The following is a 13,004-nucleotide window of genomic DNA, read 5'->3' as shown; positions in this document are numbered from 1 at the left end:
GATGATCAGAACCCATTAAATAAAAGGAGAATCGATGAGTCTATACTAATGTGAATAAATGAATGAATGGATAGATGAATGAATGAATGAATGAATAAATAAGACAAAGCTCCTCCTTCCAGTAGAAGGAATGACAGGGTGAGAAAATGACCATTAGGCAAGCATTCTAGTAACAATGGATTCCAAGAAGAATCGTCAGTGGATACGAAGATTTGATGAGCAGCGTGAAATTGTGTAGCCTCCAAGTATTGCCCTAAATATGATTTTTAATTAGAAAAGGAACGATAGTAATCCTACAGTGGAGAAACCCGGCCGATACCCCTTTCACTAAGTGATCAAAGTTCCTATGCGCAGTGAGGGGACAAATCGACCCGTGCATCCCCTAAATGATGCACTGAGAACGACGCGGCATCCAAACACTCCTGGTGAAGGTGATCGTGAGGAAAACGTGTGACAACCCTAACGCTGAGAGACCGTACGTTTGAAAGAAATGGCGAGATCACGAAAGACGAAAAGAGAGGGCAGCTGTTCCAGGCTGACAGGAGACACGGCAACCGGCAACCGAAGGCGGTGTGGGGTCCAGGATTTCCTGCTGGTATGAAGGACGTTGTGAAGAGAGCTGGTAAAACCCCAGTGAGCTCTGGAGACCAGCTAATAGAATCTCACTGGTGTTAATTTCCTGATCTGGGGTCCTTGTCCTGCTGTCAGGCAAGAGAGCGTCCTCGATTTCAGGAAACATGTGTGGGCATATTTGGAGGTGAAGGGGCTTGCAATTTACTCTCAGATGGTTCAGAACAAGACAGGAGGGAGTTAGAAAGATAATGTGATAAAATATTAACAGCTGGGGGATCTGGGTGAAGCACATACAGAAATTCTGTCATTCCTGCAATTTCTGTTTTAATACCATTTTTTTCCTTTGTTTTTCTTTTTCTTTCTCTCTCTCTCTCTCTCTCTCTCTTTTTTTTTTTAAGTAGGGGCTCTCAGGGTAGTCTGCCGGCTTCAAATCCTGGCCTCCACCCCTCCACGGGCTGAGTGACTTAACCTCTCCCTGCCTCACTCTCCTCCTTTGTAAACTGGGTTTACAAATAGTGCCGACCTCATGGGTTGAGAAACAATTTAATGTGTTCACACTTAAAAGCATGTGGCCCGGTGCCAAGTGCGGGATAAGAGACTGATAGATATTGGGTGAGAGAAAGAGGAGTCCTCCGGGGTCCCCTAGAGGAACCTGCTTCCTCCCTGGGCGAGTGACACAAAGACAGTGAGGACCCCGCCCCCGGGGCCAGAGACCCCACCCCCTGCCGGCCGGCTGGGCGGGGCCCTGTTGCTAGTTTCTAGGGAAGGAGCATTACAGCCAGCTGAGTCAGGCAGAACACTGACTGCGAAGCTCAACCCCCCTGTCGCCTGGCCAAGACACCAAATAGCACCCAAGCACATCTCCGTGGGACCCCAGCCCACAGGGCGTGCCTTGCTCAATAGCAGGTGCGCAGTGACAGCTTGACCCAAGCCGGGCTCTCAGCTCACTCGCACCCCTGGCTGACCCCGGTGTGGGGCATTCCTCGCTCCCAGCCTCAGCTTCCCCATCTGCAGTGACAGCCTGGGATTAGGTCAATGATTTTGAAACAATCTCAAACCCACTAAACTTTCTTCGAAGGAAAGTTGACTCTGCCGTGTGGGTCCCACGTTGTAAAATAGCCTGGAGGCTCACTGCCGAGGGGGATCGGTGCTGGCTTTGAGACTCCCGGTTGGGGTTGGTTGGTCGAGTGTTCTCTGGAGGCGCTTCCTGCGCTGAGATTTGATTTCCAGGCCCCTAAGACCTCCTGTCCCTGGACACTGGGGCCTTCCCAGCCCCCCTTAGGGGGGGCAACCCTCCATCAACTGAACCAGGTGCCGCATTTCGGGTGCATTCCTCTGCTGGGTGGGAGTGATGTCACGGGGATCATTTCTGGCCCTTGTTCCCAGTTCTTCACCCGTCGCGTGCCTCTTACCACCTTATTACTGCTTAGTATTCATCACTATCACTATGTTTAGGGGACGCTTCCTATGTGCCAGGCACAGCACTAAGTGCCTCAGACCTGTTTGCACCGTGTGTATTTCCCCGGATCTTTTCTCCCACTGCTAAATCCACCAACCAACCCCCCCCCCCCATCACCTGTGCTTTTATCGCATTTCAGCATCTTTATAACTTCACTTTCCTTCTCACAAAAGCCCTCCACGTGGCAGGCGGGCAGTGGGGCGCAAATGATCAGCCTCATTTTAAAGGCGAGGACACGGACCAGTTTACGGGCTCGCCAGCTGCCCAGAGGGGACCCCGTTGCTGGATGTGCTGGGCCTGATTGCCACAGGTCCTCTCCACCATTTGAGCAGCTAGGTGTTATCATCGCCAGGCGAGAAATCGAGAAATCTGAACGCCAGGAGGGGAGGCAAGACCACCAGCCCAATATCCACGCATCCAGTCGGTGGCAGAGGACCCATCCCCACCCCCCCCCCCCAGCTCCCGTCCACTCCCTCAGCACCGACATTTTCCCCAAGCGGCTGACATCACCAATCCCCACCCCGCCCCCACTTTTTACCCCCCCATCACCCCAGCCCCCAGCCCCACCTTTTCTTCCCTTTCACAGCCAGATCTCTCTCACCCCCTCTGTGCTTTCTTGCCCCCTCGCCTCCCCAGGACCTCCTGGTTACTGAATCCAGATTCCCCTCCCGTCCCAGTCTTGTCCTTGGACAGCATTGGACCGTGTGGCTCCCTCCTCTCCGTTTTGAAACACTCTCTTGGGGGGCGCCTGGGTGGCGCAGTCGGTTAAGCGTCCGACATCAGCCAGGTCACGATCTCGCGGTCCGTGAGTTCGAGCCCTGCGTCGGGCTCTGGGCTGATGGCTCAGAGCCTGGAACCTGTTTCCGATTCTGTGTCTCCCTCTCTCTCTGCCCCTCCCCCGTTCATGCTCTGTCTCTCTCTGTCCCAAAAATGAATAAAAAAAAAAAAAAAAAAAAAAAAAGAAACACTCTCTTGGCTCTCCCTCTAAGGCTTGGGCTTCCCTTCCTACCTTTTCAGTCTCTATCCCTGCTTCCCCATGAGCTCAGTGATTAGTGATGCTCCTAGCTGGCCTCTGTCTGCTCTTGCTGTCCCTGGGGAATCTCATTCCCCTGCAAGATCTCAGGGGCCATCGGTGCTGATGACTCCCAGATCGCTGTTCACGACTGCGACATTCCCTAGGCTATCCCTGCCTGGTCCCGTGGAACACGATCCCTTGTCATTTTGTGATTTCGCCAGGAAAATCAGATTTGCCTATAGTCCAGGGCTTTGTCACAATAAACAATGACCTGTGTATCTGGGGCAAGCGTGCATGAAATTGTGAACTCTAAGGACAGGAACAGAAGGACCTTTCGTGTCCCCACCCCGCCAAGAGTGAGGCTGTGCACGTAGTAGGTGCTTTATCCGTACTGGCTGGAGAAACTGAAGTGAGGAGCCCGGAGAAAAAAGAAAGGGAGGAGACCCCCACGTTAGACCCCCATCCTGAGAGGCTAGACTCCGCATGATCACTGGCACAGGTCCCACATCTTTGCCCGAGATGCCCTCTGCCCAGCCTCTGCAAACCCTCACCAGCCTTCAGGATCCAGGTTCAGGCTAACTTCTTGTCAAAGCGTCCCTGGCCCTCTGGCCCTGAGGCCACGGTCTCTCCTGTGAGCCCCTGAGCTGGGCTGAGGGGCCCCTAGAGCGGGGACGTCCTGGCTTAGCTGGCCAGGACCGGCTTTCCTCCTTGGGATGGGAACACACGTAGCTGCACAGCCCAAGGTCACCTGCACTCATTTCCTTCCAGAAGAGGGCACAAGACCCGATGCCTCCCACCCCCCCACCCCCTGCATCAAGTCAGAAGCCATGTAATTGGTGTAATCATTACACAGCTGCCTGTGACCTCTGTGCCCTCCAGTCACCTCTCTCATGTAATCAGGGGGATTTTTTTTTCCCCCACGTCAGTTGTCTGCTTGTAACCCTTCCGGGGCTCCCAATGCCTGCAGAACAAGATCCGTATCCTCAGCCTGGCACTCGAGACCCTTCACGCTTGGCCTCTGTGGCTCACTGCCCACTCACTTGGTCACACATCAGATTCCAGGAGTGTTCAGCCTCTTGCAGTTACCCCAAACGATCCGCACAATCTTATGATGTTGACTTTTGCTCATACGGTTCTTTCCATCTGGCATGTTTTTTTCTTTCTTTCTTTCCTTCTTCCTTCCTTCCTTCCTTCCTTCCTTCCTTCCTTCCTTTCTTTCTTTCCTTTCAACAGAGAGAGACAGAGCATGAGCAGGGGAGGGACAGAGTTAGAGGGAGACACAGAATCAGAAGCAGGCTCCAGGCTCTGAGTGGTCAGCACAGAGCCCCACGTGGGGCTCGAACTCACGGACCGTGAGATCATGACCTGAGCCCAAGTCGGTCGCTCAACTGACTGAGCCACCCAGGCGCCCCATGTTTTCACTTTCTTAACCCAGCTGGCAAACTCCTATTCAACCTTTGAAACCCCGCTTAAGAACAGGGGTTAGTGGAGGCACCTGGGTGGCTTGTTTAGGTGTCCAACTTCGGCTCAGGTCATGATCTCACGGTCCGAGAGTTCGAGCCCCGCGTCGGGCTCTGTGCTGACAGCTCAGAGCCTGGAGCCTGCTTTGGATTCTGTATCTCCCCCTCTCTCTGCCCCTCTCCTGCTCACTGTCTGTCTTTCTCTCTCAAAAATAAATAAATATTAAAAACAAACAAACAAAAAAAAAAAGAACAGGGGTTAGTAAATTTTTCTGTAAAGGGCCAGGGAGAAATATTCCAGGCATTGTGGGCCCTATGGTTTCTGTCACAATTACTCAAAATTCTGCCGTTGTAGAAAGCATAGGCGTGTGAATGAATGATGTGGCTGAGTTCCAACAAAACTTTGTTTGGAGGACCAGGTGGTAGGGGGGTTATTTTGCCCGCCCCCGTTCAAGAATCATCTCACAAAGCTTCCCACTGGACAGACCTCACCAATGCCTTCTTGCAATGCCCTCTACACCTTACGCATTCTATCATGACACAAACCCCAATCGTAATGATTCTGTGGTCGTGGTGATTGGATGGGATAACGGGCCATACCGTCGTCTCTCACCCCAATTTCTATAACAGCCTCCTCACCGGCCTCCCAGTCTCTGCTTTGCCCCTTATGGTCTAATCTTGCCCGAACAGATAATGATCTGTTAAAATGTAAATCCAATCAGGTCACTGTGCTCAAAAAACGCTCCCGTGGCTCCCCATTTCCCGCCAAGTGAAAGCCAAAGTTTTGAAGCGGGGCTCGATCCCACGACCCTGGGACCACGACCCGAAATCAAGAGTCAGACCCTCAACCGACTGACCCACCCAGGTGCCCCTTCCCTAGCTTTTTAATTATAAAAATGTTCAAACACACAGACAAGGGAGGGACTAACACGACGGCACTCACATACACAACCCCAGATTCAACACGCAAGGTATTTGGAAAGATGCTAATAACATCGTGACACTTCACCCGAAGACTCTAGCAAAACACACTCCGTGTTTGGCTTTATCTTATCATCTGTCTTCCCACCACAAGACTGCAAACAGCACAAGGGCAGAGATTTTTACCTATTTTGTTCAGTGTGGTTTCCTCAGCACCAAGAACATTACTTGGCACCCAGTGGGGACGTCTACAGAGTAGGGAAAGAAAAGAGAAGACAAGGTCCTGATTCTGCTTCTGCCTTTTATTGACGCGTGACTTGGGAGATCATTTCGCACTGCAGAACCTAGGTTTCAGCAACAACAGAGTAGGGGGCGCGCCTGGATGGCTCAGCTGATTAAGCTTCCTGGGTCTTAAATCCCACTCAGGTCTCCATCTCACAATTCATGGGATCCAGCCCTGTGTCAGGCTCTGCGCTGACAGCTCAGAGAGATTCTCTCTCCCCCTCTCTCTCCGCCCCTTCCCTGCTCATGTGTGCGCTCTGTCCCTCTCACAATACATAAACGAACATTTAAAGAACACAATAAAGTGGAGGATAATAGTAACTACTTCTCAGCATTGTTGTGAGGATCAGACAAGGTAAGGGTGGAAAACTGCACCATTCGGTAAATTTCAGTTACATTTCCATCCAACTCTGAGGCAGAGGACTTGGTCTAGCCTGATTCTCTGGCTCCTGGGCTCCTGGAAAGCAGACCTTTTGCTCTGCGATGTTTGCAGCTGCCAGCCCCTCCGAGATGTTTCTAGCACAGCCCCTCAAGAGAAGTTCTTGGACTTGAATGGCCCCAATGCAAAATCCAACAGAAAGCCAACGGAGTGCATTCCCTTGCCTACTCATTTGCCCCCGGCCCTCCCATTGCTTGATCATTCAGTGCTACCTAATCATCCCCTATACTTCATCTCCTGCTTTAGCCACTCCTTTAACAGTTTTCACCGGAAGTACCTAGAGGAGGGGCACTCGATTTCATCAGGCCCTGAGATTCTACTTTGTGAATTTCTTTCATGGATCTCTGAGGGTTTCTAATAATTGATCCGGCCTCCCTTGGCCTTTTCTGCATTTCAGGTTCGGTTTGTGCGTCTACGTCTGCGTTGCCAAACTTGTCTTTCAGACCCACTTTGAATACCCGAGTGGGTGTTTGCTGAAGAATGGGACTCGTCCCGCTGAACCTACATGTTGTCTTGGGTCAGATTACTCCGCAGAGGGAGGAATGCCTGGCCTTTTGCAAGCTTCCTGATAACCATCGCCCTAGCTCCACTTGTGTGGGGCGTGGAGAGCAAAATATTTGCAGTGAGAAGTCTGAGTCTTCACCTGGTTCTCTCGACTCAAAGCTGAAACTCTTGAGCAAAATTCAAATTGTGGTTTAGGGACATTTTCTTCACCTGTAAAATGCAAACCAGAGGAACTGCAGGGGCACCTGGGTGGCTCAGTCGATTGAGCGTCCAACTTGGGCTCAGGTCATGATCTCATGTTTTGTGGGTTCAAGCCCGGCGTAGGACTCACTACTGTCAGTGCAGAGGCTGCTTCAGATCCTCTGTTCCCCCCTCTCTCTGCCCTTCCCCTGCTTGCACTGTCTCTCTCAAAATGAATAAGTAAACTCAAAAACAAACAAACAAAAAAACAAAAAAGAAAAAGAAAGAAAGAAAGAGAAAGAAAGAAAAGAAACTACAATTCAGAGATGATGAATGTGAAGTCAAATTATTTTGTAATGGGTATTAGTTCACGTGATCTGCTTGGTCACAAGCAAATCTGTCACTACAACCCAGGCTCCTCTCTTCTCTTCTGTGTCCCTTTCTCAGCATTACTAATCATAACAACGACCATTTGTTGAAATTTCACTATGTGCAGGCACAGAGATTAATTTATCTCCAGGTCACAACATCCTTATTAAGGATGAGGAGTCCACAGAGACCAAGTCATTTGCTCAAGTTTCTACTAAAAGATATTTCCCGAAATTAGCTTGCTATAGGGCTGCCAGATAACAACGAATACACACACACACACACACACATATATATATACATATACATATATATATTCGTATATATATGTATATGTATATTTTTTTAGCACAAATGCACTTAGTGTTTTTTTATTTAAACTACAAAAGTATTGGTGGTTGAGCCAAAATTCAAATTTAACTGAACGTCTCATATTTTTATTTGCTCAATCTGGGGGTCCCCCGGCAAAACCAAAGCAAGTTCCTCCCCGCGACGCCCTACGTCTCCCTGACACTAGGTTCAGACTCCAGACCTCCGGACCCTTTCCGGAGGCGGAAGGCGGAGAAGGCGGAGACTCCTGCCCCTCATCAACATGTCCACCAACGAACCGGCGCGAGGACCTTCCGCCCCGCACAGACGTGGCCGCACCGCGCCGCGGAGGATTGGCTCCAACCCAGAGCCCGGCCTTCCTTGGCGCTGGGAGCCCCTTCCATTGGACAGTTATAAAACATGGCGGAGCCCCGCCCCCGCCTTCCTCGCACCACCCCCTCGCGGCGCGGGGGCGGGGCCGCAGCGGCGGCCGGGGTAGGGGTTTCGGTGATTGGCGGAGGGCCGTGGCCGGACCGTCACGTGGCCTCGGGCACGTTTGTTTGCGGAAGTAGGAGGAAGTAGATGTGCTGAGTAAGCCGAGGTGAGTGACGGCCCAGGGGAGGCGGGCCTTGAGGGCCCTTCCCAAACCTCCTCCGCGCCCCAATTTCGGTGGTCTCCACCCGGACCCTCCTTCGGACCTCCTTTGTGTTCCCCGGTTTTTAGTCGTGTCCTCCTTTGGCCCTCGTGTGACCCCCCGTGAGTGCCCGCAACTTCCGCCCTTTGATCCCTCAGCGTCCCCAACTTCCATCTGTGACAGCTCTTGTCTCATCTCGAGCTTGTGACACCCCCACCCCCTGGGTCGCCACCTTCGACCCTGGGTCCGGCCTTAGTACCCCGGTCTCCTTGATGTGTCTCTCCTCTTTCCTGACTTCCTTAGTGAGGCCTTCCCCGTCTCCCTCCAGCTCTGGTGCCTCTCAATGCCCTCAGCTTTTTTCACTCTGGGCCGCGTTGATTGACCCGTTTCCTTCCTGTGCCTTTGTCAGTACTCCCCACTTTTCTGCCTCTGTATTCCCACTTGATCCCTCATTTCACCTCTTTTCTGCCTTTCTCCATTTGTGTCTCCCTTGTTGTCCATTTTACTCTCCCCCATTTCTGACTCGCTTCTCCTTGCTTGTTGTCTCTCACGTGTCTCCAGATTTCATCTGTCCCTGCTCCCCACCAGGTTCCCCATAGCTTCCTCACCCAGGGTCTCCCAACCCACCAATCCGTGTCCAGCTCCTGCTCCCAGAGATGCCCTGACAGGGCATCTGGTGGCAGGGAGTGCATGACCTGTATGACCATGCAACTGAGATGGGCAGGCCCGTGGGTGTGGGACAAGGAGGCCACAGGGCTCAGGGATCTGTGCCCATTTTTTTTTTTTTTTTTTTAGTGGACTACGCATAAACAAATACCTTCCCTTCCCCTGAGCTTCTGGGTCTTTCCCTCACCTGCCCTTTCACCCACCCAACAGGATGTTAGGCAGGTTTGGGTTGGCAACACAGATGCCCCACCCTTGCGCTGAATGCAATGTTTCTGTTATTGTCTCTGCTTTAAAATGTTCCTGGAGCGTGGAGGCTGTTTTCTGTCCCAAGTGTCAGTTTCCTTATCTGTGAAAGGGGGATTGTATTTCCTGCCCTCAGAAGGCTGCCGTGAGGTTGAAATTTTGAGAAAATGTAGCAGATGAAGCTTCGTAATCGGCCCGGTCCTGTACAAACGCATGGGTTGGCTATTGTGTCATAGGCGGGAAAGGGAAAGGCATAAAAGGACAAAAAGCAAGGAGGGAAAGGCAAGTAGGAGGAACATTGTCTTTCATTTAGCATTTGGCCGTATTTATGGCTCATCTGCTGTGAGTTAGGCTCTTTCGTGTGTTGCTGCTTTTACCATCCGTTCATTCCTCATTTATTGAACAACTATTTATGGACTGTTTATTACGTTCTGGGCTCCTCTTGACGTAGCCAATGTCATTCCTATTTCACGTAAGGAAGAGAGGCACCGGGTGTTGAGAGGAGACTGGAGTCCCACCCTGAATACTGTACTTTATAATGCCCGTGTGATTGCCCTGCTGGGCAAGGGTCACTAGTGTTGTCCCAGGGCCCAGGGCACTTTTTCTCCCTCCTGTGGATTGCTTTCTCGTTAAGGGATAGCATCCTCAAAGGAGAATTTCCTTTTCACTCAGCAGAATGACGTCACCAAGAGAGAGGAAGTGCTGTGTGTGGGTCTGCAAACATGTGCTGGGTGTGTATGGACGGGGTGAGGGGGTGTAGTGAAGGGACTGTGTTACGAGCTTCACTCCATAGAGGGTGGCTCCTGGGAGAACATTTTAATAGACCCGTGCCTTAAATCCCTCTTGTCTTTTTTGATCCGTCTTCATTTTTGCGGGCGATCTCATCCGGTCTCATCGCTTTAAGCACCATCTCTACTCTGACAACTCCCAAATTTATGTCTCCAGTCCAGTCTAGGTCTTTCCCCTGGGTGATAGACTCACCTGGCTTGCTCAACACCTCAAATGGAGGCCTTTCCAAGTTAAAAGCATTCAGAATTAAGCTCCTGACGTTCATCTCCTGCGTCCCCTTCGGCCCTGCCCCACCTTCCACCAAAATCTTCCCTTCGTCCCCGCCCCTTACTTTCCCATCTTTAGGAAATGGCAGTATTCTTTTTTCTTTTCTTTTCTTTTCTTTTTTTTAAATTTAAGTTTATTTATTTATTTTGAGAGAGACAGAGACAGTGTGAGCAGGGGAGGGGCAGAGAGCGAGGAAGAGAGAGAGAATCCCGAGCAGGCTTCCACACTGTCAGCACAGAGCCCGACACGGGGCTCAAACCCACATACTGTGAGATCATGACCTGAGCCGAAGTCGGACGCTTAACCCGCTGAGCCACCCAGGTGCCCCTTCTTTCTTTTTTAACGATATTGTTTTGTTTTGTTTTTTGTTTTTTTCTAAATTTATTATTTTTATTTATTTATTTATTTTTTCAACGTTTATTTTATTTTTGGGACAGAGAGAGACAGAGCATGAACGGGGGAGGGGCAGAGAGAGAGGGAGACACAGAATCGGAAACAGGCTCCAGGCTCCGAGCCATCAGCCCAGAGCCCGACGCGGGGCTCGAACTCACGGACCGCGAGATCGTGACCTGGCTGAAGTCGGACGCTTAACCGACTGCGCCACCCAGGCGCCCCTCTAAATTTATTTTTGAGACCGAGAGAGACAGAGCACAAGTGGGGGAGGGACAGAGAGAGAGGGAGACACAGAATCGGAAGCAGGCTCCAGGCTCTGAGCTGTCAGCACAGAGTCCGACGCGGGGCTCGAATTCACAGACCGCGAAATCACGACCTAAGCCGAAGGGGGGACACTGAACCAAACGAGCCACCCAGGTGCCCCAGAAAATGGCAGTATTCTTCTTCAGTTGCTTAGACCAGGGCCGTGAGGTTATCCCTGAAGCCTCTCTACACCCTGCCGTCCAGCCAGTGATCTGTTAATGTTGCTCCTTTACTCCAGGCCTTGCAGTGGCTTCTCCTCTCACTTGTACATGCCTGGCGCTCCATTACCCCCCTGACCTCATTGGCTCCCTTGCTGTGCCCGGAATTCATCAGGCATGCTGCAGCCCCAGGGCCTTTGCACTCGCTCTTCCTTCTGCTTGGAAAACTCTGCACCTGGGTGTCCGTACCATTTCTGCCCTCATTTCCTTTTAGTCTTTATTCAAGGTCACGTCCTTCGTCAGGACTTCCCCGGTCACCCTGTCCAAAATTTCAGTCTCTACCTCCACACTTCCTATCCCTCTCCTTTGGTTGACTTTTCTTCTCAGCTTCTAAGTAGCACCTAAAACCAACGTATCTGTGTTGCCATTTATCTTTTTTTTTTTTTTTTTTTTTAATAGCTCTCTCTAAAATAGAAGTTCTAGGACGGCAGGGGTTTTTGTCTATGTTGCTCACACCAGCGGAATCTCTGCTGTTAGAACAATGCCTGCCACAGAGTAGGGCCTCGATAAATATTTATAGAGTGATTCATAAAATGGGCTACCCTGTACCTAGGCACGAGCCCAAAGATCTCTTCAGGCGATCGGTGTCTCCCGTCCTTGGGAGCCCCAGCAACACATCTGGGGCAGCCCGCTGTCAGCTGTGGTCCAGCCAAGCAGAGCAAATGACGAAAGAAACCTTCTCCTCCCTTGAAGGGCGTTTGCCTCTGGCACGTGTGAATGGCGCTGCATCTTCAGACGTGAGCCTTAGCTTTCGGAGGACAAGAGGTTGACCGTCGAGCCACTCGGCCACTTTCCGTTCAGGCTTTCTCCTTGAAGGCAGTTTGAGGATGACGAGATGGCGTGCCAGCGGCCGACCCCTTGGGTGCAGAGCCTGGCAAGTTACATAACGTCCTGTGCCTCAGTTTCCCGTGTGCAACGTGGATAGAAGTACACCTTCTCTTAGGAGAGTCGTGAAGATTAAATGCGATAATTGCCTCAGCCACATGGTGAGGTGCTGGGTGCCCCGTGGGTGCTGAGTGCACGTGGCAGTGTTGTTTCCTGGGTACAGGGACGGGAGCCAGCTCTCCTCGTTCCTCACTCACATCAGGAGTTTGGGATGCGCTGGGATCAAAGAGAACATCTGAAGAAACCTTTTGGTTTGGAGGCAGCTTTGGCGGTCCAGAGCCTGGAGGGGGGATGGAAAGAAAGGACATTTGACCTACCCCCACTTTCATCCAGTCTTGTCTCATGCACTAATGGAGCACCGACTGTTTGCAGGCCCTGTGCATACCGCAGTTCAGGAGTCCAAAGAAGAAGCCACCAAGGGCCACCTGCCTGGGTGGCTCAGGCGGTTAAGCTTCCGACTCTTGATCTCAGCTCGGGTGTGGATCTCAGGGTCGTGAGTGCAAGCCCCGTGTTGGGCTCCGCCTGGGGCGTGAAGCCTACTTTAAAATTAAAAAAATTAAATAAAAGGAGAAGAAGCCATGAGTCCAGCCACCAGGCAGTACCTCCCACTTCTTTTCTCTGGGCCTCGGTTTCCCTGTGTGCCAGACAGGGACAGCACCCGCACCTTCCTTCCTTCACAGGTGTTTGTGAGCTTTGGGACAGCCAACAGAGGTGGGACATGTTTGCCAGCCATAAAATGGGGTGGTCTCGTGAGAGGGCCCCATGAGGCGGTGCGCTCACGTGTTGAGAGGTGCGGCCGGCGGGGCCGAAGGAAGGAAGGCGGTGCTCGGCCTGGGCTCGGTGCCCTGACCACCCTGCCCGGGCAGTGGACCGGGGGGACACATCAGCCGCACAGGAGGGGTCGCTGGCCCGTGCCAATTGTTCCAATCATGGGACATCCTGTCCTAAGCAGCCGGGGCTCAGGAAGCCTGATTTACAACTCGAGCGGTCCTGTGTGTGTGCTCCCAGGATCCCCCACGAGGCCAGGCCTGTGAGGTCAGCTTCCTGGCCCGGCTGCCTGTGGGATCCTGTCACGCACCTCTCCCGGGCAGCTGT

The 13,004-nt window shown here is 51.9% G+C and overlaps 1 protein-coding gene across 1 annotated transcript in view; it reads left to right on the top strand.

The window, feature by feature from the left end:
* Positions 1 to 7,989: 7,989 nt before the first annotated feature.
* Positions 7,990 to 13,004, top strand: part of PLA2G6 (phospholipase A2 group VI) — a 57,749-nt gene continuing 52,734 nt past the window's right edge. Inside the window, exon 1 of the mRNA XM_045466052.1 lies at positions 7,990 to 8,112. The gene's annotated coding sequence lies outside the window, so the exon portion shown is untranslated. The remainder of the gene's footprint in view (positions 8,113 to 13,004) is intronic.

This window comes from Leopardus geoffroyi, chromosome B4, assembly GCF_018350155.1.
Source record: "Leopardus geoffroyi isolate Oge1 chromosome B4, O.geoffroyi_Oge1_pat1.0, whole genome shotgun sequence".
In the NCBI taxonomy this organism is placed as follows: domain Eukaryota; kingdom Metazoa; phylum Chordata; class Mammalia; order Carnivora; family Felidae; genus Leopardus; species Leopardus geoffroyi.
This window is presented reverse-complemented; position numbering and strand designations above follow the sequence as displayed.